The following is a 27,812-nucleotide window of genomic DNA, read 5'->3' on the forward strand; positions in this document are numbered from 1 at the left end:
ACCACGTCTGGAGAGTCATTAGCTGTAAAATTAATCAGGGTGGATAATGGCTGAATAGAGTCAGAGCCCTTTGTGTTCCTTCCCACATCTCTGCCTCCAACGTGAGAACTTTTTCAAGAAGGGGAATCCAAAAAGCATCTCCAAATATCCAAGAGACCGGTTTCTAGGGTAGCACTGGAGTCAGGGGTGTTCCTGAGCCTGAGGTAGAGGGGGGCAATCAGGGAAAGAATGGGATGGAAAGCCAGAGGCTTGTCAGCTTTGATCCACCTTCGTCAGACCCACCAGGAACTCCAGCTGAGGGACTCCGAAAGGATGTTTGAGGGGTGAGGTTTTCCTTTCACCCACTTGTGGGAACACGTCAAAGGAAATCATTTGTCCCTTCTTCATGGGCAAGTTTGGTGTAAGTTTGGGTTGTGAAAAATGGCCAGACAGAAGGGTTTGCCACAGACCATGGCTGAGAGCTGTGTGCCATGAGAGGGTGTCCTAAGGAAACCCAGGCCTGCAGGAGAAATTCAGACAAGGAGATGACTGAGTTATACCCCAGCTTGTTCCTGTGGGGCACCAAAGGAGCCCTGACACATTGCTCTGCCTCCTGGCAGACACTCTGCTGGGTGTTTCTGGCAGCCCCACTTTATGACCCCTGATCATTCTTCAGGGTTGGTGTGTGGGAGGGATGAAACCAAAGTGCCTTTGCTCCTGTGCATTGCCCAGGATTGCTGCCAGCAGAGTTTTCTGCAGCACATCACAGCTCAGCCTTGGACTCCTTCCCCACTGGATACTTATTTCTGCTCAGGAAATCTCTGCTTTAGGTATTTACTGCAATTTCCTACAAGCTCACCTATTCCAAGTGGGTGAACACACACAAGAAGTCCAAATGACCAGCGGCTCAGCATGAATTTGAAAGTCAGCTTCTTGCTTGTTTTTTATCCTTTCACCAGTTTGCTCCCCATTTATGGAGCCTGGGCTTTTTCTTCTGGCATCTGGAGCCCCTCTGTAACCACATGCAGATCGGGAATGTTGCACCAAGTTGTGCAGAGGATGTGGGACACTTTGCAGGAATCTTGGGATGGGTACATTAGCTTAAGATGCTAAGAGAATAATAAAATCCTGTGTTGTGCCTGTCTCCTGAGCACAGGACACGTGTCAGTCTCACATCACTTTTTCCTGCTCTATGAGCAGGGAGATGCTGGTAGCTAGTTCTGAGGAAAAACAGTGATATTCTTTATTTACTTTCTGTTGCTGTTAATATTATTATTGTTGTTATTGTTATTATTATTATTAGGAGGAGGAGCAGTAGTAGCAGTCCTTACAATTTGATTGGCAGCAAAGAGAAATAATAAGGGATAACACAAGTGACTACAAGCAAGTTGATTTTACTTATAATTTTCCATAACTGATCGCAGGATCTCGTTAAAAGTAAACTCCTCGTGCTGCATTTCATTTTGCTGCAGAACAAGACCAGACAGGAGGGGAGGAAGGAGATATTTCATTTGAACAAAAATACATCTTCTCACTGTGTAATTTTCCTCCTCAGAAAACGTCTGAGGAGCTGCCCTGGGAACAACTTGCCCAGGCTCTGCTCTGCCTCCAGGACTTGCCAACCCTTGGTTGCCTCTGCTGATGCTCATAACACCGGGGCATTCTGGAGTCTTCTTTGACTAAGGAGCGGCTCAAGGCCTCCAGCTCTGTCCTCACACTCCTGTCGAGTGCAGTTAAGTGAGTTGTTAACAAATGGGAAGTGATTTCTCTGCCACATCCCCCCCTGGGTTCGAGTCGCACCCAGCCGGAATCACAAACACCGGGGCTTTGTCCCTAAGAATGAAGCATGTGTGTCTGGGCAAACAATTTTGTCCTTGGTGTCTGATTGATTTATAAAGCTTGTTTTCAGTGTGTTTGTGAAGGGATAAAGTAGGAAAAAAACAGAGGCTCATGCCTCAGAACTCCTTGATTCCTTGCAGTGGGACATCCTTTAGGCGAAGTGTCTCTGCAGAGCTGCTCTTGTGCTTCCCTGGGCAAAGCAAGGGGGTAAACCAAATGTTAATATTCACCCAAAGCAATATAGATTATGCATTTCTCTCCCCTCTTAATCATTCCTTCTGAAAACAACAGGAAAGGGGAATTTCTCTTAGGCTCAATTGAAAAGTTTTGTTTTCCATTAAGCATAAAGTTCTTTTTCATCTTTGGGAATCCTTAAGCTCAAGACAAATACAATTTGGATAACATAAAGCCCTGTTTTCTTCTGAAGAGACTCTTCATTTCTAAAATGCCAAAATGGGATATTATCTTTCTTATTTGCTCTTGTTTCCAGATTAGCTATTTGAGGGAGTCAAAACAAATTTGTGAAAATCTTCCTGCGCCCTGAAATTACTTTTTCAGCAAACAAAAAGTTGACCTCTAACATTATACCCAGCTACAGTTATCAAGATTTGTTTCAGGCTTTTCCCAAGCACGTTTCCCTCTTAAGCTTTTATTAACAAGGACTGAAAAGCTCAGTTTCCAAACAAGGTGGACTTTCAGGCCACAGGAGGGTTTGACAAGGCCTGTGGTGTGCAGGACCCCAATGGGTGGGCTGTGCCATACTGGTAATCTCACATATACAGGCAGAAAGATGCCCCAAGCCCATCAAGATCCCATCTTTAAAGCACTTAATAGGTGGACCATTAGCACTTTAAATATTGTGCAGATTATCCCTGCTGATTTAGACAAAGAATGAAATGGTATTGATTCAGGATTATGGCCAGGTAAAGACACCATCATGCTGTTTGTTTTGTGCTTGATGTTCATTAAATGAACTAATTTATAGATAGGATTAGTGTGATCTATAGAACAGAGGGCAGGAACTGAAAGCAGTACCTGAACTACCCGAACTGCCTAAATGGAGACTGGATCAGGGTTTAGGGGAAGAAAAGAAAAGGAAATATGGGGGAAAGATGGGTGAAATATGGGGGAAAGACAAGATGTAAACTGGCCTGAATTCTAGTGTAGTGAGGAAAGTTCTTTCAAGTTCTGTTCTATCTGAAATTCTGCTGCTTTGCACTGAATTCTCCTGAGCATAAATACACAACTTCTCATTGCCAGTTTGGGATCAGATAGACTGGGAGAAGGTTCAGGTACAGAGCTGTAATTTGCTTCCCCTCTACACCCATAAGTTATCCCCAGTTACCCCCAGAGTGCACTTTTCACTCCTCTGGAACATCAGCTACCACAGCTTTCTCCCAGAGGTGCCCTGGTGCCATTTGGCACTTGGGGTAGTCACGAATCTTCTCCCAGATTTAGCAATTAGTTTGATATTTACCTGGGGAGTCGATGAGAACATTTTTTAAATGACTACATCTCGGTGGGGGGAAAAAAAAAGGCAGTTTTCCATACAAGTATACACAAAATACAGTAAACTGATTTCCAGATTCTCTTCCTTTCTCCCACCCCTTGGCACTCAGCACCACTCTTGTGCCGGGGAAATCTGCTGTAAGTAGATCTTGACAGCCTGAGAGACAGTGGTCTCTGAGGGCTCAGAAATCACCCTGTGCTCCAGGAGACACATTTCCAGCCTCCCTTGTGAGGGCTGTGCTGATCCTGGCTTTCCTTTTCCCATCTCACCTGTTCCATGCTGGGGGAACATTTAGTCACAGGTCCACAGTGCTCAGCCTTGATCTCATGAGAGGCATAAGGTGCTGGTATCATACCTGTAAGGAAAGCAAAGGTTCTCCATCCCCCCTCCTCTTGTCTGAAGCTGAGAGAGGAGTACATTGGTGTCCACAAGAGGCTTGAAAAACAAATCATTTTTGTGTTTGTTAAGCGCTGAACTTCACACAGTACAAAACAGGCAGGCAAACCTGCTCAGCTAATTAAGATCCGGGGAAGGAAGCAAAATGGGGGCTAGTGAAACTTCCCAGGAAGGCTGGAATAACTCACCAGTTATTAAACTCTGTTAAGCCAAAGAAATGCCAGCACAGGATGATCCCACAGCCCAGCATCATGCAGATATCACAGAGAGGGGAATCAGGTTTTTCCAAGTGTTTTCCAGCTTCATTGCAGCATCTGCCCCAGGCACAGAGCACCCAGACAATTTGATCCAATTTGTTAGCAAGATACATCAGGCTTCTCCATAGTCTCTTTAGTCTCCCAGGTTCCAGGATGAAAAACCTCGAAGTGCAATTCTAGAGCAAAAATGGCTCCAAGGCACCCAGGTTAGAATGAATGTGCTTTAAAAGCATCTGTTAACTCTGTATTTCTTTTCAGCAACGAAAATTACTTCACACGCTGCCTGCAATTTCCATACACAGGACTTCAGTGCTTTGGTGGATGGAAGGAAGGAAGGAAGCCTGGAGCATGCAGAGGGGAAGGTACAGCACAGCACTGTGCATAGCACATTTTGCAGTAATCACTTAATCTGAGTTCTTTTCAGACTCTTCTCTGCAGGGTGATGTCTATGCAAGAGCCTGTTTTTCAAAGCATCACCCATCCCCTGCTTGTTCACAAAACACAGACCAGGACTCCTGGGAGGCTTTGCCACAGGAGGCTTTGCAAACTCACATTTGCCTGAGGGACTCCTATCCCACCTCTGTTTTTCCAGCTGGCTCTGCCTGCTTGGTAGTGGCTCTTGGGGACCAGGGGAAGCCCTCCTGGCCAGCAGTTCTCCATCTCAGGTCAGCCAGTGGAGTGGCACAAAGAGGCACAGAGGAGACCTGGGGTGTTGCTGGGGATGTGGAGCTGTAATCCTTGAGGGGTGAAGGTGGCACATTCAGCCCTAAGGGAGATGTGGGGAAGCAAATCCACCATCCCAAGGTGATCTGCTCCCCCAGCTCTCTCAGGAAGCCTGTCCTTCCACAGGCAAACATTTCACTGGGTATCACCCACCAAGACTCAGTGGGCACTCACCCTTTCCTACTACAAATATCTTCAATTGTCATTTGTTCCTGATTCCCCACAAAAACACAAAAGCTTGAGCTCAAGTGCTCAAGTACTTTTTTTATTCTTTACTATTGTCACTGTTTTTCCCATTCCTCCTCATCATGCAAACCCAAAAGCAAATAAATAAACCCCAGCTTAATTGTACATGTGCATATGAACAGCACAAAGGAGCCATTAACACAATCAGCAAAAAGCACTAATTCCAACAGTCTTTCCCAGGGCCCTTTGTGGAATGTGATGTTGGAAGACCCTCTGTCGAGCTGCTCAGGAGTGAGGTTGCATCTCTGTCCATCTCTGCCTCCATCCTCCTCCCATCCCTTGAAACCCCTGCATTCCCTGGCCAGTCTCCTACTAGGATTCTCCCTGGCACCCCAGGGTTGCTCTTCCCCTCTTTCTGCCTCTCCCTGGGCTCTCTTTGCACCCTCAGATGTGGGATGCCCAGGGTGGAAAGGGCATCTCCTGCCAGTTGGCAGATGGAGGGAGCAGATCTGGATGTTGCCACTGGAGATGGCAACAGATGCTTCCTGGTGGAGGCTGTGCTGGCTAATTCAGGGCTTTGTGGTTTGAGACAGAATCCCAATTATTTCCAATTAGGAGATTGCAGTGACAGCTGCTCTGAACAGGGCCTTGTCTTGCAGCTGAGGAACCTGTCTGCACATTCAGTTGGGCTTGGATACCTGCGCTTCCAGCACGGACCACTCATCCTGGGTTTTATTATAACCTCTTCTTCTTTCTCCTCTTGTTAAGGTTCCTCTCTCCCAGGAAAAAACACCACTTCTCATGAGGAATTTGGCAGTGGAAACACCCTTAGCTCTCCTTCACCAAAATCCATTTCTTTTCTCCTTTCTATATGCAGGATTTAATTTTCCTGTTGTGCTGTCCAGCTCCCCCTCTTCCCAGTTCTCCCATTACTCCTGCCTGCCCTGTGATGTATGGCCCTTGTCAGGCAGTTTTGGCCTGACCCAGGCAGCCAAAATCAGAGGAAAACCTGGTTTTATTTTGCCTGGGGAGAATTCATCACAGAAAGTGTCTCATTTAGGGAAATTAAGGATGAAGGAAAGGGAGAGCTGGAAATTTATTCTGGTTTAGTGTTAAAAACATATCTATCTACTGCTGTGTTAAAGGCTGGTATTTTCTCTCCACTTTCCTTTTGCTCTTGTCCAACCATATCACACAGTCCAGAGGCAGAATTCAGGAGAAAGGGGCACAGGGCCCCTTGCTGGCTTGAAAATGCTGCCTGTGGTAGAGAGTGAACAGGATAAGGAGATGCTGAACAAGAAGACATGTTTCTCTCCATTCTGTCTCACAACTACTCATCATAGGCAAACCTAATCCTAAAAATACAAACTAGACAAATCCTTTGGAAGGAGAAGGAGGAATTTGCGGTTGCTGGCTTTGGTTAGAATTCAGCTACATCCTTGTTTGTTTGGAAACTGAGCCTGTTGAATCCCAGCAGGGCTGAGCAAACCCACAGTGAATCCTGAAGTGCACTGTGTGCAGTCCTGGAGAGCCTCTTCCACAGCTGCTGTCTGCCCTCCCCGAGCACAGGCACAGGGATCCTTCCCGATCTCCCTTTTCCACCTCCCTGTCCAAGGTGCAGTGAAAAGTTCCTGGTTTCCTCAGGGAGTATTTCCAGAGTATGTTTTCTCATATAGGGGAAGGTTTGCACTGTGGGCACCAGGGAGCTCTAAAGCAGATTTGGGGAACCTGAAGGGCAGGTTTGCCATCAGAATTCCTTCCTCTGCTATAGCAAACCCACATCTGGAGGGAGCCTCTGACCTATCTCGAGAACCATTTGTCCTGGGGGGACACTGCCCATGCTGAGAAGGTGATACCAAGGGCAGGCCAGGTCCCACCTTGATCCAGGTGATTTAAACAGCAGTGCTGGGCTGGGAACAAACCTCTGCTGCTGTCAAACCCACTGACACCAACAAGAATTTTGACAGCAGGTTTTGTCACATGGTGTTTTTCTTGATCCCTGCACAGCAGTGGTCTTAATCATGCTTTCCATTTTACCTGGGATCCAAGAGGGAAGATTTTAGTCCAGGAGATTTTTCAGTGTGGTACTGGAATGAGTGTTGTCTATTAATTCATGTGGAGCCCTTAGATGCTGCAGAAGATAAGTGCCTTGTAAATACAGATAAACAGATCAGATTAGACCTTGACAGTGCTTCATGCAAAAGGCATTTTTATGTGCAAAAATAATAACATTGTAGAGAAACAGCTATTATTTGAAACCTTGGGCTAGAGCTCCCATAATTGATATTGTTGGAGGAAAGATGAAGCTAATGGAGAAGAGCTGCTGTGATTGCCCTTTTGTCATTGACTAATTCTTCCAGCAACCAAAGCCACATTACCCAGCTCCCATTTAGACCTCAAAGCAAGTGGTCACATTTTTCAAGAGGGCACAGCTCAGTGAGAGCTGAGTCTTTTCAGAACTCCTCTTGTGAGTGCTACAACGGCAGGGAGGAGGGAAGGAGAGGGCTTTTGGAAACGTGTCCTCTCTTCTACATCCTGACTGCTTGGAAATCTGGAGCGTGGCATGGCCCGGAGAACTTTCACTGGCCAGGAATGTGGGCTTATCCATGTCCTCCTCAGGAATTTCAAAAGAAGGAGAGGGATGTAGGATTCCTGTATTATCAGCTCAACAGGGGCTGATCACAGCTGCAGGATAACTGGTTCCTGCTCAAGCCCACTCAGGTACAAGCTCCCAGCACATGGGAGATTCCCCCACTGATGCAGATTGTTGTCTTCCTAAGCTGCACAGCTCTGGTCTACTGCAAAGGCAGACCCTGGATCTCAGTTTCTCCCCACAAAAATGAGAGATGGAAAAGCAGAAAATAAACATCTGAGTGATCTAGGAAATCCTGAAACAAACAGCAGTTTTGTTCCTCAAACAAGTTCCAATTAAGTGACAGCATTACTCCCTCAGCACTGCATGTTCCCCGTTGCATCAGGTCCAAAACCCAAGTGCTTAAAAGCCAGGGGATAAATAATGAAGAACATCATGCATCTTTCATTGCCTACATAAAGCATATAAAGGGTGAAATCCCGACCCATCCGAACACAGTGTCAAAGTTCTTCTTGACTTTAGATGAACTTGGATTTTACCTAAATTGTTTTGTCAAATACAGTGAAATGTGTGGCATAAGATACCTCAACAATCTTAATTCTGACCCAGGAGAGATAATTTTCTATCATCATTTCTAGAATTTAAACAGAAAACAAAGGCTGTTTAAAAAAGGTGAAACACACCTACAAAATGAATGTTGATTTGAAGACAAACAGTATTATGGAAATCCTCTTTTTTTTTTAATATAAAAATGAGCACATATTCCCCTCTTGCAATTGCAGATCAACTCGATAATAATGGCACTTAGAAATACTTCAACTAACTAATCATATTTGCCACTTAAGAATATTCCTTAAAAGAAAATGTTTGTGCACCAAATTCAATCAAATAAAAATTCCACATAAAAGAGGGGGAAAAAAATCCTAACAAACAATCCACAGGTTAAGCATGAAGTTGTTTTGTCAAAATAAAAAGTGCACTTCTTTGTACTCAACTTAAAAACATATATTTATTATGTGGGCAGTATAGGGTTTCAGGAGTCCTTAATCATTCATTTCCCTGTTTTTAAGTGTGACGGCTTTGCAAATGATGTGATAAGTAAGTACATTGTTGTCACTTAGCAACCTTAACTCCTTTCTGAAGTGAGTTGTTTGTTTCTATTATAGATGAGGCACTCGGATACCATGGTGATGAGCAGCTGAGACCTTGTCTGCTGTGCCAGAGCCCGGCCTGGTAAATGGGATACTCCTTGGAGGGATGAGGTCCTCGCACAGACGAGTAGCTCTTCACTCTTGTCCACAGCACAGAAAAGTGGTCACTAGCGGTGTTTGTGCTGCCTTGTGAGGACCTGAAAGCTGAAGACAAGACTCCTCCTCCTTTCAGGCAGAAAACCTGGAATGTTGCCCTTATCTATGGTCACCTCTCCAAAGTCCAAGACCCTTTCTGTCCATGGTGGCTTTGCAGCCAGCTCTCAGATGCTTCTGTTGTTATCATCAGCCTTCAGGGAGAAACTTTATTCTTTACTCTGCACTCTGAAAACACCACGTTTGCATCTCCAGGCATCCTGTAGAACCACATTGGGCCTCTTCTTGTCCCCTAATCACTCCTTTATGCACTTCTTCTGGTGTATCACAGCTATAAAGCCAGTTTAAGCAGCTGGTGGAAGACTGCTGGCCTCTGGGAAGCCTGCTGTGATAAAGAACCTCCAGTGTGGTCCCTGCACATAGGAACTGATGCCAGGCCTTGAGGTCTGTGCCTGGGGGGGGGGAAAGGGAAAAAGACAAATAGTATGGCTGAGACAGAACTCCCTCCCTCAAATGTGAGCTCCTGGTTTCTGGGAGTAAATTAAAGCAGAAGGGTTAATAACAAATGCCAAAATAGATTTTAGACAACTGTGTTCTGGTCTAAAACTCTATTTAATTGTACAAGGCTTCATTAAATCCCTGGACACGGTTGATCTGCTAGAGCTCACCTGATTTTTCCAAGTCTTCTTTTCCCTCACTCCTTCCCTGTATTTCCTGACTTCACACTCAATCTATTTGTATGGCTGTTACAGCTTCTTGAGTTTAAATTAATCTTTTAAAGAAGGCTGAACCACATGAACTTTCTTTTGGTTTTAGAAACCACATCCATATTCATAATCCACTAATCATGTTTGATAAATCAGAATTCATTGTGAAACGCACTAACCCTTCATGTTGCTTCACTTTTTAATCTCGTGGGGAAAGCAATCATCTCTGCAAGGGGGTTGGGCTGGGCTGTCTTGGGTGTCTGCTTGAGTCAGCTTCCCTGTTTGTACCATACAGCTTGTGCTTCTGGATCTAAGCTATCATCTCAAAATGTAATTAAGTCTTCAGCACTTCAGGAGCAAGAGGAATCTTCGCAGTGTGAATCAAACACCATCTTCTCAGTGATGCTGGCTTGAGTCTGCCACTCCTCTGGGAGAGCAGCTCAGAGCTTTCTTCTCATTCCAGAGGTGTAACCACACTGCAACCTCGAGATCCCTTTTGCTTCCCAGTCACAGTGGTAAGAATTGCACCTGCAGTCAAAGAACAAACAGAGCTGACTGTTTGTAGGGATCAGAAGGGTCTGTTGTCATTCAGTGGCTTCTTTAACCTGGCTACAGTTTGTGGGTAAGAGTGAGGAGATGGCATTTCTGCCCCTCAGTCATTTGCACAGGAATGTTCATATTCAGATGTTTTCTAACTGTTTGCAAAATGTTGTGGGGTTTTTTTGGCAACATCTACATAAGTGCAAGTTTAGCTACCTCACCTTTTTTTTTTTTATCCCCATTGGTTCATTAATCTTTGCTTTAGAGGAGGAGTCTTCACATGAGTCCAGAACGTCTGATCTGTTCTCTCTGCTCCTGCCACCAGCTCCAAGATGGTCCCTTCTTCCCCACAGGCTGAGACAGGAGCCCACAGAGGGGGAAGGACAGAGATAAAGTGAAGTACTCTGGACCAGGGCCACCTCCTGAGGAGGGTGTCAAGGTGCTGGCTCCACTCCACACACTGGAGCAGCTCTGCTTTCCCACACTCCCAAGTTTTGGGCTCCCGTGCTTTCCCAGAGAAATACAGCTGTTGTTTGCCCAGGCAGATTCTAAGCCTGCCACACTCAATAATTCAGTGGTGAACTTTGGAGCTGCGACCAGGTTGAAAAAAAAATAACTTGCTTTAGTAAGTACGAAATCCCCATCCCTGCTGCCTTCGCCTCTCCCTCCCTCCTCCTCTCGGGCAGCCCCTGCGATCCAACCACTCCCCGCTCTTACACGGAGCGCAAAGGAAAGGCGGGCGGGGAGGGGGAAAAAATTCATTTCCTCTCGGTGGGATGTTTATTGTTTTTCCTGCCCTCGGCAGCCCGAGGTCCCTGTCGTTTTCTGTGGTGTTTTATAAAGGGAACGGTTCTCGCAGGCACCGAGGAGTTTATCCGCAGAGACACCCGGAGCCTGGAGATTTGAGTTTCCACCTCGCTGACGCCGCTGTAATTGGGGCTCCCGGGAGAGGAAACCCTGACAAGTGACACAAATAAACCCTGCCAGACCCCTCTCAAGACCTGCAGCACGGTAACCCCAGGAGGGCTCCCGTGATCAAATTACCCTTAAACAAATGCTTCTGCAGGAACCGAGGATGTAACTGCTGAAGGTCAGCGAGGTGCACGTGGGACGTGTTTGCTGGGTTTGAGTTCCCATCACCCGCTCCAAATCAAGGACCAGGAGTTGCAGCACCGGCAAAATGGAACTGGGGGAAGCTGCAAAGCTAATTAAACCTCGTTTCTCCAATTGTCTAGGAATACATTTATTTAGGCCTTCCCTACGCCTCTAGCTATTCAGGCATAATTACAGCAGCACTGTTTCCCTGAATATAAATGAATAATATAAAGCACACACGTTTTCTTTCCTGTGAACTGAAATTTGGCAAGGTCTATGACGTTCTTTTGGAGAGCTGATGAAAACATTTTGAAGATGTCAGCATCTCAGGTTAGGAAAGATTGATAGGCAGATAGATATGGAAATACAGATATATCCATAGATATAGATATATAAAAATGATTTACAGTTTGCTTTCTTTCTCCCACCCTTTTGCAGTAAGCTTTTTAGGGAATGGCTTATTGTATAAATACATGTAATTTCCATGTAGGAGGAAAAATAATTAATACTGATGTAAGTGTCATTTAAACAGCTGGCAGGGAGTGTATTTCAGGTGCTGCACTGCTTTAACCGATGGTTAAAACAAGAAAAGTCCCCATAACTGCCTCACAAACTGGTGTAAAAATTCTGTACTGACCTTGTACAGACCACAAATAGCTCCTTCTGACAAAAATAGTAAGGCAGAAATTACAGATGTAATACAAAAATCATGGGATGAAATTCTCAGACTGGGTTATGTAGGAAGTTCAAATTTGAAGACCAAAAGAGTTCATAATTATTGATTAAATTATTATTATATGTTAATTTATTCTGGATTTCCTCCAGAAGAGGCTGCTGGGTTTGAAACATAATCTTACATATTAGTTAGCACAGAGCTTTGTTGTAAGCCCAAGGCCTGGAAGAATCTGTAAGTTCCACGAAACCTTGATGGGACTCAGGAACTTCAGATTTTCATAGAAGGAATTAGTCATGGTGTCAAGGGACTCCTTTGTTCCTTGCTGATTGTTTGTCTCTTAGTCATTAAGTGAAGTTCACATTCCTGGAAGGAGCCCTGTTGACAGCTCATCTCTTGGGGTTTTGTTGCAGCAGAAGCAAGTCCTGGCCCTGGATCTCCTGTCATTCCATCCTCCCTGTGAGCTGAACTCTTCCACAGGAGGAACAGTTTGTGCCAAGAGGTTGGCATTCCCCGGAACAAAAATCCCATTCCGGACTCATCTCCCTGCAGCTTTTCATATCCCTGTAGTAAAGGACAAAGCCCAGGGAACTTTTCTTGAACGACATCCCGGGGGACGGGAGGAAAATCTCCAGCCCTCATCCAGTCCCAGTGTCCCAGTGCAGGGAGTGTCCCAAAGGCACTTCAAGGTCCTGAGGAGTCCAAAGTGTCCCAGGAGGTGCAGCCACCCTACCATCAACTCACACATTCCCAACAGGCCCAAGTTTTCCTGCTGTCCCAGTCCCTCAGGGCCCCAGGCCATGCTGTGCTGGTGGTAAAAATCACGATCACAGCATCGGACTTTTGTGTGTTACCCTCAGCTCACAATCACCACAAGATGATTTAATTGCATGAGAAAATGTTCTCTTTAATCTTTTAGAATTAGTCATCTCTTCCTCAGTCATCTCTCTATATTTTTGGTTAGAGAGACTGAAAATCTTAATATATCAGTGACATTTATAGCACATGTTAATATTATAAAACGTCAGAGCTCTATTTGCAGAAATGAATACTGATGTGATGGGAGTGTTTTATTATGTCAGTGACTTTTATTATAAATATGATAAAACTGTGTCATCCTTTTTTTTTTTTTTCCAAATAAAAAATAAAACCACCTAATCATTTATCCCAAGGTTACTGCTCTGCTACCTGGTTAATTTATTCAACAGCACTGCAAAAAAAAAAAAAAAAAAAGAAAAAAAATACAGCCTGCAATGGATTTTCCCATAGTGTGGTCACTTGATGGATGTTGGCATTGACCTGCACGTTTGTTTAGGATTAGAATGTGACAACGAGCACAGAAACAGGGTTCACAGAGCAGCTTCCTGTGGACACAAAGCCAGGAGATGAAACCTAGTTTTAAGGGGATAATTAATCGTTACCAGAGAGTGAAAGGTGGCTTCATATCGTGGCATCTCCACTGCTGAGAGTGCCTCAATCCCACCAGCCCTGTCTGCAGATGATGCTTTTGAGAAGGTTCCCTGCCTGATTCTCCCCTGGCCCTCGGGTTCATTCCCAGACCCACAGAGATCTGGGAGCTCTGGATGGTATCTTGAATGAGCCCATTTTATGGGCTATGATACCATCTTACTAATTAATCTTTAGTACTTTATTAGCTGGTGTTTGCTGTGGTGAGTAAGATGAACTGCTCACAATAAGTTGTTGCACTTCCAGCCCCAAAAGGTGGCAAATTCACAAAAAAATAAGAGCTCATTATAGGGATAATGATATTTGATTGAAAAGATTAGTAATACTAATAATTCTATACATTTCTGCTCTCTTCTTCTGTTTGAATTTCCTTACTAATTTTTTTTTTGAAAATGGCAGAACCATAAGAATCATCTTTACAGGCAATAAAATATCAACGTATTTAAAAGAGAGAAGAGGGAAGCTTGATTCAATTCATGCAAAGTAACATAACTCCAGGGGCTGGGATTTTTCAGAGTGCCAAGAAATATCAGGAAAGTCCTCCAAAGTTGGGAGCAGCCACCATAATGAACAGGCACATCCTTGGTCCCTGCATGATGAGGGATCTGTTCCCATGGGGAGCAGCACAGGGAGGACAGAGGTGGCAGCACTGAGGTGCTGTTGCTATGGTTAGTGGTGTGTAAGACTTCAGGATTTTATAATTTTTTTTTTAACTTTAAACTTTTCCTCCTCCCCCTCCCCTTCTGTCTCTGTGCAAAGGGAAACCCAAGATTCCAGTCCTCGTAAGGAAGACATCTGTTTTGGGTAGTGACTTGGAGGAGGTCAGGGATGGGCTGCTGTAGCAGATAATAAACCCAGAGGGAAATTAATTAAGTGGGTGTTTTTAATGGTAGGCATCTAAAATGTCTATTGAGACCCCCAGTCTGGTTTTGCAGACCCCTCTGCTGCTGCTGAGACCTGGCAGAATCATTGCACCGTGAGAGGAGGGTGGCCAGGGGAGTCTGAATGAAAAGCCGAGGAGCCAGAGCGATGGGAGACTCTTCAGATGGCACCAAACCCAACAGCAGCACTGGGCAGGGAGGCTCCCTCAGCTGCCACTTGAATGAAAACCATCCATGAGCTGCCTCTGCCCAAGTGCCCAGTCATGGGATGCTCTGTGGGAGGAGAAACAACTCCACCCGTGCCCAGTGCAGAGACCTCCCAGAGGGGAAGGGGTGAAGTGACCCTCCCTTGGGGCATCACTGATGGGACACAGTGGGATCTGTCCTGGCTCTGCAGGGCCACCCCTTGCCCACACAGCAGGAGCATTGCTGAAATCCTGCCTGGGTTGTCAGGCTGCCTCACAGCGTGTTTGGGATGGTTCCCCAAGGACTCCAGCCTGAAGTAGCACGATCACACAGCCAGAGAGGGCTTGTCCCTCCCTCAAGGGAGCCACAGCAGCACTTCAGCTGGAGACAGAACAACAGCTCTTTAAAAGAAAGTGCTGCAGCTTCTCTTTTGAATGTTCCACTGGGCTCTTGAGGAGGTTCACAGACGTCTGCAAGGCTCTGAATGCTAAAGGATGCAGTAATGAGCCCTCCTGATTCACAGCACTGCCCAGCCAGCCTTGTAACAGGAGCAAGAGAACTCAAGGTGTCCTGTGGTTGTAAAGCAGGATGTGAGAATCAGCTCATTTCATTGTTTTCTGTACTTTCTTTCCCTGTTCTCAAGCCTTAAGGAAGGAGAAGGGATATAATCCTTCCTCCCTTGGGTTGCAAATGGCTATGGGTAAACTCAGAGTAAGGGAGTCAGAGCAAGTTATTTACCACTCAATGAAATGCCTTGTAAAAGAGACATAAATCATGGTTTATTCAGATGATTTCCAAAATTAGACCTACAAGACCTACAATCCCCTTCCACTTCTACTTGCTCTCAAAGAAGCTGCTCCCAGTATCCCACTGGTCTGAATGAACTGTTCTCTCTGTGGACTTTCATAGGGGTCTTGTTAGTCTACAGAAACACCCTTCTGTATAGCAGCCCATTGCACTCAGGAGTTTAAAGACCCATAGGAAATAAGGCTGGAAATAAGGTGTCCTGGGGCATGTGCAGATTTTTAAATCCCCAGTGTCACTTGGGCTGTTGAGATCTGGTCACAGATCTTGTGGGAGGTGTTGGCCTTGGAGCCAGGCTAAAAGTGGTATTGATGGGGGTGAGAGAAGGGAAAAGAATCTATAAATAGTTTTGAAAGATCTTTAGCTCTCAATACATCTATATATCTGTCTTTACCTGGCCAGCTAAGTACCAGAGTGTTTCCCTGCAGCCCTCCTTTGAGCTGTAGTTTAACTCCTGCCCTTTGGCAAGGGTGAAGTGCTCACACCCACAACAGGGAATGCCAGTTGTGTCCTCGCTTGGCTGGGGTTTGTTTACATTTCTCCTGCAAGTGAGCTTTTGTAACCCCCCCTTTCCTCTCATCTCATGCTCCAGGAGCTGCCACTGGGAGAGAGATCACGGGAGGGAAGGGATTCCCTGCTGTGTGTGCTGAGATTTCAAAGCCCAGCACTGGAGACCAGAGCTGAGTGGAGGTCACCCAGGAGATGCCTTTAGTGAGCTCCAGGGAGAACAGTGTGGTGTGATGGTGCATATAATACCAGCAAAGCAGTGGACCCTGAAGCAGGAGAGTGTCTTCAGGCTGGTGTTACCCTGGAATATAGAAAAGACTGAGTCTGAGTGGCTAAAAAGTTGGGAAGTTATGGCAGGGACAACTCATGGAGAGGGAGCTGAAGGTGAAGGTCAGCCTGTGTGAGATGACAATGGGAAAGAAACCATTATATAATGGCAGAGAAGAGAATGAGGGGATGAATTGAGCAGTCAGAGGGAATGTCTGAAGGGCCTTAATGCAAAGGCAGAGCTGCCAAATCCATGATGTTGCTGATAAACATGAGTAACCCAGGGAAGGAGCTGGGGCATCTCAGGAACTGAGAGAAGGACTGGAACTGAGGATTTTGAGGGAAAAAAAGCTTCACAGAGACGCTGGAGAAAACCAGAAGCATTGGCCTGAGGCAGAGAAGAGGAGAAAAGGATGTAGGAGTGAGGTACAGAGATACAAGATTGATTTATGGAGAGAGGAGAGCCCGGGAGAGGAGGACAGCCAAGGGGAAACACTGGCAAGAAGAATTCATTTGAGGGAGGAGTAATGCCATGGACAGGGACAGCCTGCCAGATCTTGGTACTCTCTTCATTTGAGTTTGTCAGTTTGCTGTGATTTCACCTCCATCTATCCCTTCCACAACCACCTTACTGAGCTTCTTAAGGATGACTCATTAAAAGGGGAAAAAAAAGGGGGGGGGAGAAAAATAAATGCAATATCCACCTATTTCTTATCTAAAATGAAAGGGCAAGCTATGCTTTCTCTTTGGGCTAGAAAATGCCTTTCAGAGCTCAGCTGGCATTTAATTTGTTTACTCTTTCTCAGGACTCTCACTTGCCTCACTCTGCTTCTGTTTTTCACAGTTGCTCCTAAATGGAAGGCAAAGCCAATAATGGCCAGGTTGGAGGTGAACTTTCAAACCCACAATATTGGAGCAGGTTCACAAGGAAACAAATGGAAGCTTCTCAGGCATAATTTAGGAAAACACTGGAGACAGATGTGCATGTGGAGCTGAAACCAGAACAGGAAGACCATGAACTTCGGGGTAGCAGGAGGATTTTCTGCTGTCTCAGGGATAAAGGGGGATGCTGACAACACCCCCAGGTGTGGGATGGAGCCCAGTGAAACTGGCCTTGCCCTGCCTGGAGATGTGACCTCAGCACTGTGGTGGCAATGGGTGGCAGTTAATGCTGACCATATCTGTAATGGTGAGGCTCAGCACCTGGACAGCTCCAAACGGGACTTTTAAATGCCATTAATGGAGCTGTGCAGCGTTTTCTGTTTCACAAGAACAGCAGTGGCAAGGCCTGTGCCAATTTTCAGTGTCAGGATGTGCGTGTGGACATGTGTGTGTGCACTACAGCCCTGCCTGCTTTCCCAGGGAGAGGAACTTTCAGGTCTGATCTGAAGTGGGAGGGAGCTGGAAACAGAGTGTCCTCTGAAGAAAGGAGCATCACTGCTGCGGGTCTGGTCCACACAGATGGGGACACAGAGGCAAAAGAAGACAGATGTTGACATTTGCCAGCTTGCCATGCACAGCCTCATTCCCTGTCATGCTGCCTTCTTCAAAGCCCAGACACCCCAACTGCTTCCCCACATCTTTTTCAGGGTCTCTTTTCCCTGAAGTCACACTCTCAGCACTTCTGGATGATATTTATCTCCAGAGTTTGTGGTGACTCAAACTGGAAGCCAACAGATCAGCAGGACCTTATGGCAGGTTGGAGTGGGAGAAACCAGGCACAGGTGAGTGGGTGTGAGGACAAGTTTATCAAGAAAGCAGCTAAGAGAGGCAAAAGAATGTCAGCCTTTGACACTACAGCAGATCACTTAGAAATGGAAAATAAATGTAAAATGTTCATGTTTCATAGAATCGTAGAGTGGTCTGGGTTGGAAGGAACCTTAAAGATCTCATTCCACCTCCTTGCCATGGGCAGGGACACTTTCCACTGTCCCAGGTTGCTCCAAGCCCTGTCCAACCTGGCCTTGGGCACTTCCAGGGATGGAGCAGCCACAGCTCCTCTGGGCAATCTGTTCCAGGGCCTCCCACTCTCAAAAGCAAGAATTTCTTCCTAATATCTAGTCTAAACCTGCTCTCTTTCAGTTTGAAACCATCCCCCTTGTCCTGTTCACCTGGACACAGTCAATTTGATAAAGGCTGTGTTTGGAGAAATCAAAGGAACACAATCAATGTTTAACTCCTGGTAGGAGCTTCCCAAGCCAGGAATCCCTGGTATCCCATCTATCTACATCCCAGCCTGAGTTTTGGGAGTCACCCATCACTCAGCCAAGCTAAGCCTGGCTAAGCCATGCTTTATTCTGGCACAAAGCTCTGTACTCTGCCTTAGCCCTGCCTTGCAGCAGGAGCCAGCAGAGCAGCCAGGCCGCCAGCATCTCTCTCCCTTTGGGCTTGCACAGCCCTTTCCTGGGATCCAGGGGACTTGTTTCTATTAAAGTAATTGGCAAACACGTTGTTCAAATATTAGCAGTGGCTGCAAACCCTTTGTGTGGGACCAGACAAGGCAAAGCAGTGCCTTCACTCCAACAGTCAGACCTGGGCACTGCTGCCAGGCATGTCAGGTGCTGAGTGTGATCCAGAAACACCATCCAGCTCTGACACTGGCTGAGCTGCTCCAATCTTGGCCATTATTAATTTGGCTGGGGATAAAACTACACATAAAGGCCTCTTTCTGCAACTGAAAGCAAGTGAGAAAGCGTTTGGCATGAGCAGCTGCCTCAGGTGTGGGAGTAGCGCTGAGCTGCAGGAGCCTTCCCATATCCACATGCCAGGTTCCCTGCATCCAACCCTTTACTTGCTCCAGTGTGTCATCCCAGGAAGAGGTGAGGTGGGAAGGTTAAGGCTGGGAAAAGTTTTAATCAGCAGCTTCAACACCACGGGAAAATGTCCTGTTGCTGCTGCAAGGAAGGAGCAAGGAGGTTTTGCAGGTACTTCCTTGGACAGGACTTCATGGGAAGTGTTTATAGCAGTGAGCCAAATCCCACAACCCCGCTGAAATCAATGGCATTTTATGCCAGGTATGAACTGGGTCAATATTTTTATGATGATGCCTTCACTGATAGACTGTTTGCCTCTAAAAAATGGAATGGAAGTGATCATAAAACTCAGGTTACGCTTAAGTGTACGGACATGTGAGTAATGTAGTTCCTATATGACAATAAAAAGGGTGGAAGGAAGATATTTTAAATTCTTTATTGATGAATTTAATGTAGCAGTTAATACCAAGTCGATGACACAATGAAGGGACTGGAGCTGACTGTGATTTGGGCCAGTCCAAGGGTTGATGATGATAATTTGGGTCATTAATTGTTCATCTCCCTGCTGAGGCTGCAAAAAAGAAGTGTCAATAAGATCATCCATGGCAGGAGGGTTGGAACTGGATGATCTTTGAGGTCCCTTCCAACCCAAACCATCCTGTGATCACAGGGATTTCCAGGTTGCTTTCCTGGGAAGTGCCAATGAGAGGAAGCTGGAGAAAGATCCCTGACCCTGAGGATTAATAGGAGTGTGCTTACATATCACTGTCCTGCCCACAGCAATCCCACACATCTCCTCCTTCATCCCACTGTCCAGTGGCCCCAACTTGCTTTGGTCCTTCAGGTAAATCCCCACTTCTTAGAGATGTATATTAAGGAATACTCTTTTATTTTTTTGGTGTAGGAAAACATGCAGGGCTTTTTTTTCTCTAGGTGCACTTGGAAAAAAAAACCCAAACCAACCTACAACTCTCCACTACCATGATCCCAGCATATCCCAAAGATTTTAGAGAGAGAAAACACAGAAATGAGAATTCAAAACACACTTGTAAAAACCTAGTACATTTTTTTTTAGCTATGCTCTTGCTGCTTGAACACAGAAAGCTTGGAATACTCTGGATACACCCTGGAGCTTTTGGCACATTACTGTGTTCGTTTAAAATTTGTTAAAATTAATGGGGAGAAATAAGAAAACAAAAATCATTGCGGGAAGTTTATTCTTTTAATATGTATAAACTCAAAGAGATTGATGAATTGATTTTGTATTTTTCTACAAAACCCTTCTGTTAATGAAGTGTTTTGTTGTTTATTTACCTTTACAAATATCCAAGGACAGCTTCACAGCAGGGCTTGTGTTACTCCCTAGGAAGCAGAAGGTTTGTGGGTCTAGGGAAATGTTTATATTTAACATTTATACCAGAATACAGACCTGATTCACATGCAGAATTTTGTCCCACTAAGATATTTCAATGTATCAACAGGATCGAGAGCGGGAAAAGTCTAAACATAAATGCAATTTTGGTGCAAAATACTTGAAGGATAGTTTGAAAATACTGAAAATTTTAAGTTAAAATCCTCCAGATATGTCAACTTGCCTCATGATAATGATATTTTGGGGCACATTATTCTCTCCCACGGTCTTCAGAGTAGGACTTACACCTGTCTGCTTCAAAGGAAATGTTGAAGCAGTTTCTGTGATGCTGATATTTTTCAGTTGAATTATTTTTTTTTTTATTTTGATAGAAACCAACTACTGTTTTGCAAATATTTTGATGAAAAATCCTTAGCAATTTCCCACAATTCAATGAACTCAATTAGATTCCTTGAACGGTCTAAATTCCATGAAAACCAGCATCCCAAATCTGTCTCCAAGGGAATATGTGTATATTTTTATTGAGTTTATTGCACTTGGATCTTCCTTGGTCATGTCCCTGTGATTTCTGCTGTTCCCACAGATGATTGAGCACTATTATAATTTTGGATGCTCCTCACTGGGGTGTTCTGGCTGCTCGTTGCATCCTGCAGACAGCGACCTGAAGAGCTGCAGGGAAATAAGAGAAGAGGGTGGATTCTGTCTGAGGAGCATCATTTCACCTCCAGTCCAAACTTTTGTGACCACCCAGCCCTAAAATGGCATTTCTGTCCCACTCCCCCACCCCTGGACAACTGTTGCAAGGAGTCATATTCATTACTAGTAGGTTGCCACTCATTTTTCCAGCCTGTAAATACTGGTATTCCCGTGGAAAACACAGGAACAGGAGATCAGATGCAGCTGCAAATCTTGGACCATTTGAGATGTTTGCAAGAGGCTCCTTTTATTATCTCTACCACTGAAATTCTTTGGCACCAAAAGCCAACTAAGCATGAAGTGGCTGGCTCAGCCACATGAAGCTGAACACATCTCACTTTATTTCCCCCCTCCCTGTGGTGGAATTTCATGTTGAGTTTGGATGAGCCTTAGGGATATGTGCCCTTGGATGATCCAAAATTAATAAAATAACAATGAGATCCCAGAAGTACTAGTAGGAAAATATATATGGTGAGAAGAAAGAAGCAAGAGACAACACAAAGAAAAGCAAAAAAGAGGAAACAAGAGAAGAGGGATAGGAGCAAAAAGGAAAAAAATGCAAAAATGGCAATAAGGAAAAGGATAAAAGGACAAAGTGCAGATGGAGGAGATGGGATGGAGAAGATGAATGGGTGGGTTGAAGGAAGGCAAAGGAAGGGGAAAGCTGAGTAAGGAGTGATGAAAGAACTCCAGAGTGATGAGGTTTGCAGGTGCATCTCAGCAGGTGCCTCTGATCGGCTCTCTCAGGGACACAGCGTGTTACCTGGACTAATTTATAAAGGAAATGAAAAGGAAATGGACTTGTTATAATGAACACCATTAATTCACCTCTCCAGACTTCACTGTTTGAACAGAGAGCATCAAACCACTCAATTGTCATTTGTCTGTTCCATTCTTCTCTGTTGCCTGTTGGAAACGACTGGTGAGCACAAACGCCCCCGAAAGGCTGCGCAGCCACTAATTAGCATATATATTGTTTGTCCTGGTACAAATTTATAGCAAACAGCAATATTTTACACTCCAGTAAAGTTAATAAATGAGGCTTTAGGCTATAAAAATTTCATGTTCTTTTGTGCAAAGGTCAATTATAAATAGTTAAGCACAGATTCATCCAAAAGCTCTGGGCTTCGGCGCTGGAAGAATAAAATATATTTTGGTCAGTGTGTTTGCCAGCTGGACAAATGACTGTAATGCAGAGCCTGAAACACCTCTGTCCAACACACCACTCAGTTGCAGAGTGTTGTTCCATCTGAGATGACTGGTGTCCCATTTTTGCTTAGAGGAGGAAGATGACCTGAAGTGTTGGAGGGAGAATAGGATTTCACTGGGCCGGACTAGGGGAGGCTTTAATGGCTGGAGTTGTCTTCTCTGAGGAGTTCTGGGGTTAGAAAATCAGATGCATTCACTCAACAGCTCCACTGATGTTACAAAGGACAAAAACACAGAAGTTAAACTAAGGAATATGAAAGCCCTTCCTGATTTTCAAGATAGAAGGAAATTTGTGTTTAAAGATATCTTTTATTTCATAGAATCACGGAATGGTTTGGGTTGGAAGGGACCTTAAAGCTCATCTCATTCCACCCCCTGCCATGGGCAGGGACACCTTCCACTAGCCCAGGTTGCTCCAAGCCCTGTCCAACCTGGCCTTGGACACTTCCAGGGATGGGGCAGCCACAACTTCCCTGGGCAACCTGTGCCAGGGCCTCCCCACCCTCACAGGGAAGAATTTCTTCCTAATATCCAATCTAAACCTACTCTCTGTCAGGTTAAAAACATCCTCCCTTGTCCTATCCCTCCTCCTCGTCCTATTTGCATTATGGGAACATGTAGGACTCACATTGTCCTCAACACTATAAATATATGAAAGAGGTGGCCTGTGCTTTAAAGAGCACTATCTGCATATGAGTGATGGAAGGAGTCACTGGCAGTTCTTTCATTATTACTAATATTATTCCTTTATAATACAGTTCCAACAGTAAGACTATATCCTATTATAGGAGGTCACATGTGAACATATAGACATCTCAAGACTGAGTGTTTATAGGGTATGGGATCAATGATATATGGATTTATCTTCTTTCTAGTGCAGGAGGAGAGAAAAAGTATTGATGTTTCCTGCAATAGCCTTCTGAGAATGGAGGCATTAAATCAGAATTTTTTTTTGAGGGACCCTGGGGAAGTTAGTCTGTGACAATGGGACAAGGTAATTCAATTGGAGGACGTTGGAGATTACAGGGCAGACCAGATTGAACAAAGGATGCAGGAGGTTAGTTACCACAAAGAGACACTGTGAACAAGAGCATCTGAAGACTTGACACCACAGGAGGTTGGGAAGAGAGAGGGCTGGAGCCCAGAGCATGGAGGAAGCAGTGTTAAGCAAACTGTCATCCAGCATTTGTCACCAGCCTTAACCTGGTAACCAGGCAACTGAGAGATATGTAAGAAGCTCCCTGAATCACCCAGAGTGAAGGGATGTGTTTGGAAGGGCTGAGAAAGGGCTTGAGAGCTCTGTGATTCCTGGGATAAGCAACCCATCATCAGGGGCTGCCAGGGTGGCAACTGAGGGGACACCCTCAGGCATTGTAGGGTAGATCAGGGGTGAAGCAGGAAAGCATGGAAATGTAGGGAAAGGATCAGCACAGATCTCTGTATTGGAGATCCCAATTATTGCCATCACTGCCTGCCTCTGAGCAACTCCTGCAGTTGTCCAAAATTTTTCGCTTTGGTTTTGTGCTTTCCCTCTCCAGGGTTGTGCATCCCCTGTGTCTCTGTGGAGCTTCATTCTCAGCTATGGGACTCATTCAAGAACATGTATCACCCCTTCACTGCCCAGAGACCATGACAGGCACCACCAGCTCCAGGTAGTAAAGCCATGGGACTACAGAGAACTTCCCCACAGCAGCAGGTGGGGATGGAGGAATAAAGTCATGAGAATAGACCACTGATATCCTGAGACCAGCATGTCTGCAGCTGGGAGCAAGGAGCCCTCCCTGATGCAGTGATGGCATACAGGGAAGGGTTTGAAGTTCCTGCACAAGAAGGAGTAGTTTGGCAGGGAACAGAAAGCTGTGTAGAAGGGAGAGGAAATCAGGAATGCTTGGCACAGACGAAGCCAAAAGGAAGGAGTATGGAGAAGGGGTGGGAGGAAGGGGAGGTACATCTTGCCACTGGAAAGGTTGTTAATGCTCTGCATACATCCAGGAGGGAGAACTCAGCAGTCAGTGGTTTTCCCACTCACCCTGCTTTTCACTGGGTGAACTTGGAAGCTGTCCATGGGAACAGAGGCTGTGCAGAGTTACCATCTCTCAGCTCTCTGTGAGGAGGAGCACTGAGGAGGCATTCCAGACACCACAGACTTCTGGAAGGGGCTTAACAGTAAAGCTGACTGAAGTTAAACTCTTTCCATCCTAACAGCCTGTGGATTCATTTCCTTGCATTTCCACCTGATCCATTTTTCTCTGCTTAACATTAAAGCAGCTGTGCAGCAGCAGGCAATCCAGCAGAGAGCAGAAACAGGATTGGAAGGGAGAAGCCATCCCCCAAGATCAGCAGAAGCTGTTGGCTGCAGTGCCAGGGTGGCTCAGCAAAGGTCACCCCAAACAGGCAGAGCTGTGTGTTCTGCAAAAGGCCAGGCCTGAGCTGAGGGGTTTCAGAGGTGCACCACGAAGGGAAGGGCTGCTGTTGTCTGCAGTTGGTCAGAGGGAGACAAAGCTCAGCAAAGAAGCCAATCCAGCTGTGACTGTCACGTTGGCTTTGCTTCATTTACGGCACCTGTTAATTACACAGGGTTTGTGTTGGGAACAGCTGGTGAGGTCCCTCCCTCTGTCCTGCTTCTGCATGAGCTGCTCTGGTTGTGTTCTTCTCAGCGTGTCAGACCCAGGAGGTTCTTCTCCTTGTGTGTCCAGGCACCAGTTCTCACTGTGGTTCTAGTTATGTAACTTCCTAATTTTAAATTCAGCCATGAAACAATTTCACAATTTCTTTTCATCTCAAACCATAAAGGATGACAAAAGAAGGGAGTGAGGGGAGGAGCATCTCTTCAGCTTGGATGTTTTCAGGGCCTATGTATTCTTCAAATTACAGGGAGTCCTAGATTAATTTCAACTAATTTCATATCTCCCTGCTCCAAACCTATGTTCTCCACGTTGTCCTTAGGTGAGGACTTTTACCCTTTACACTCTTGGAATTACTTGAGTCAGAATCGAAAAAGCTTCTGAAGTTTAAGATACAGAACTTTTTTTACACCCTTGAATTCCAGAGAGATGATATTTGTTGGGCAGTGGCATATTTGTGACTGGAGAGCTCACTTTCAGAAGACGTTTACACAGATTATTTCAGATATAACTCCTGGGATTTTAAGGCATTTAAATAAAGTTTGGTGAAGACTTTGAATATGCTGTGCACAAGGAAAAATGACAAGCCTTGTGACAGCACACCACCTTCACAAGGGAAGCTGTCAGAGGTCCTGCCAGCCTGGAGTTCAAGCCAAGTGAGCAGAAATACATCTGCAAAAGTCCAGGAAAAAAAATGGATATGGTAATATCCTACATTAAGAGGAGATTTGGATGGGGGTGGCCACTGGTTGAGAAGGAAACAGCCACGGGAGTGTCCTTTTCTGAGACCAGAAAAGGTCAGAGGTCCCCAATTTCAACTGATGTGTTTTTAAACTTGCCACTGATGGTGTGGATCAAACCCCTCCCCTGGTACTGCAGGAATCATCTGGTACTGCAGGAATGCTGAGTGCTGGGCACTGCTGTGCTGCTCCTGAAGGCAGGAGGAGATGTCAGAAGGCACATCAGAACTAGAGCACATCCAGCTCTGCTGCTGTGATTTCCACCTTGGAAGTTGGGCTGCGGGTCCAACAGTGCCCTTGAAGGAGCCTAAGGACTGTGATCCACATCTGCTGTGATGATCCTGTGGTTGATGGATACAGGTTAGTTGTCCACTTTCTCACCTGGATATATGAACCTCTCAGGAGTTAAAAAACTCATATAGATTCAGAATTTTGGAAGCTCAGGCCGGTCTCATCAAAGCTTCCAATCTTATCATCTCTGCTAGTCAGAGGCAGATTCCAAACACCCTCAGGAATCCACCTTTAATAAACAGTTTTGGGGTGAGGGGGTGGAGAGCACCCAGCAAGGCCCCTGTTATTATATTTTCCCCTTGTTCAGTACTGCTCTCACTCAAATATCTCCGAGCTGTAGGGGGTTGCTGGTGGTGAGAGGGATCTTATTGCAATTCATTTCTCACCCAAATTAAATTCAGCACATTGAGTTCACCTTGCTGTGCTGACTGAGAGCTTTTGATGGAGCAGAGCGAGGCCCTTGGCCCTTGGCAGTGACAAAGATGGGAGGTGGACACTGGAGACTCTGGATCTGAGAAGATAAATGATCACTGAGCTGTTGCAAAATTAAAGCTGGCCCAAATTACCCCACTGAAGTCCATAGTCAAGCTTGGAAACGAGAAGATTGACTTCAGACCACAGCCTCATGAGGGAGTGATGTCTCAAGTGTCATCTGCAGCTGGAGAAGGCCCAAGTAGAAAACAACACCAATGCTGGGTCAACAGGCAATGAGTAAAGTCATCTGGGTGCCTCAGCTTGGCTGGGCCCTCGAGGTGTTGGTCAAACCACTCTTCCCCTGGCAACAATCATCCCGTGAGAGCTGGCCCTGCTCCAGGTGTCCCCTCAGGCTCTGCTGCCCCCCTCTCCAGTGTGTAGGAGAAGCATTAACAACACCCAACTCTCTGCCACAGCAACAGGTCCCTTCTGGCATCTGATGGTGGCAGCTTAAGGCAGTTTCCTCCCCGGAGCAGGATTTGGCATCTCCAGGCGATGGGAGGGGGTGTGGAGGGAGCCAGGCTGGCACAGCCCCGCTCTGAGTCACCTCAGTGACTTGCACAATTTGACTCGATAGCTCAAGGGGTTTGGGTGGTTGTTCTTGGGCTTATTCCCAAATCTTCAGCAGCAGGAACACAGCCTGAGCACCTTCAGCAGGAAGGAGTCAGTAGCGGGGCTGCTCTGCACTGCTGTTCACAAATCTAAATTACAAATGCTTCCCTTTGAAATCCCCTTTCACAGGGGAGCAGAGCCATGGGCTCCAGGGTGTTATTTTATGTTTTACTATTTTATTCCCACTCTTTCTTTTTTGTCTTCAAAAGGTGCTTCTCACAATGCAGAGGGAGGATCTATTTCTTAGTTTAAGAGGGGGGAAAAAAGTCAATGTGGAACAATACCTGCCAAATAAACCAATAAGGTGAAATCTTCCAGCAGTTCTGCTTTTTGTTGCAAGTTATTATGTACACCCCCTCCTCTACATTATTTTATGATCTTAAATACTGCCACACATTAAAAATAATTAAATACAAATATATCATTACCTCTTTGCCCGGCTTAATGATGGACACCTTGGGTAAGGTCACCTGCAAGGTATAGCCAACTGGTGTCCCTGTTACCTTCAACAACTGCTCTTGTCCCTGCTCTGACCCTGCCTCCTCATTTCTTTATGCTGCAGGGCCTGTTTCCTTGGGAAACCACCAACTGAGAGAGAAATTTGAGCATATGAAGCAATTTATTGTCACATATATACAAGCTCTGACATCAACTTCATTTCTTGTTTTTATTGACCCATTCTGTGCATCTGAAGTCAACTTTCAAAGCCTGTTAGGGGCAGGTGCTCCCATGTCCTTGTTAAATGGCCTCACTTTTCCAAGTTCCCAAAGAGCATAACCAAGAAGCATCACCTTATGTCCAGGGCTCAAACTCTCAAACTCCTGGTGTCAGCTGCTGCACTTCCCTGGAGCTCAGGAGTGGGACAGCCTTGGAGCCAGGCAGAGAAAAGCTGTGAGAGGCAAAGAGGAGGGGGAAGGACTGGAACTGGCTTCAGAATAAAGGATGAAAGTAAAAGTATAGCAGGAGAATGTGATTTTCCATGTTGGATCAGGATAGAAAAAAAGTAAGAGAGAAGAAGAGGAGGATAAGATGGTGTTATAAAAAACAGGGTAGTGGATGAGATAGAATCAGAGAATCACAGACTGGTTTGGGTTGGAAGGGACCTTAAAGCTCATCTTGTTTCCACC

The 27,812-nt window shown here is 45.5% G+C and overlaps 1 long non-coding RNA gene across 2 annotated transcripts; it reads left to right on the forward strand.

Annotated features, from left to right (window-relative positions):
• The first annotated feature begins 1,560 nt into the window (after nucleotides 1-1,560).
• Nucleotides 1,561-12,909, forward strand: LOC108494912. Of its 2 annotated transcripts, XR_001873982.1 has the most exons (4): nucleotides 1,561-1,716; nucleotides 4,240-4,343; nucleotides 8,650-8,716; nucleotides 10,388-12,909. It is a non-coding gene; the product is annotated as an uncharacterized LOC108494912 (long non-coding RNA). The 2 variants fall into 2 exon arrangements; XR_001873981.1 differs by lacking the exon at nucleotides 10,388-12,909 and having other exon boundaries at nucleotides 8,650-8,760.
• The last annotated feature ends 14,903 nt before the right edge of the window (nucleotides 12,910-27,812 follow it).

This window comes from Lepidothrix coronata, unplaced genomic scaffold (assembly GCF_001604755.1).
Source record: "Lepidothrix coronata isolate B3197 unplaced genomic scaffold, Lepidothrix_coronata-1.0 Scaffold28, whole genome shotgun sequence".
Classification (NCBI taxonomy): Eukaryota; Metazoa; Chordata; class Aves; order Passeriformes; family Pipridae; genus Lepidothrix; species Lepidothrix coronata.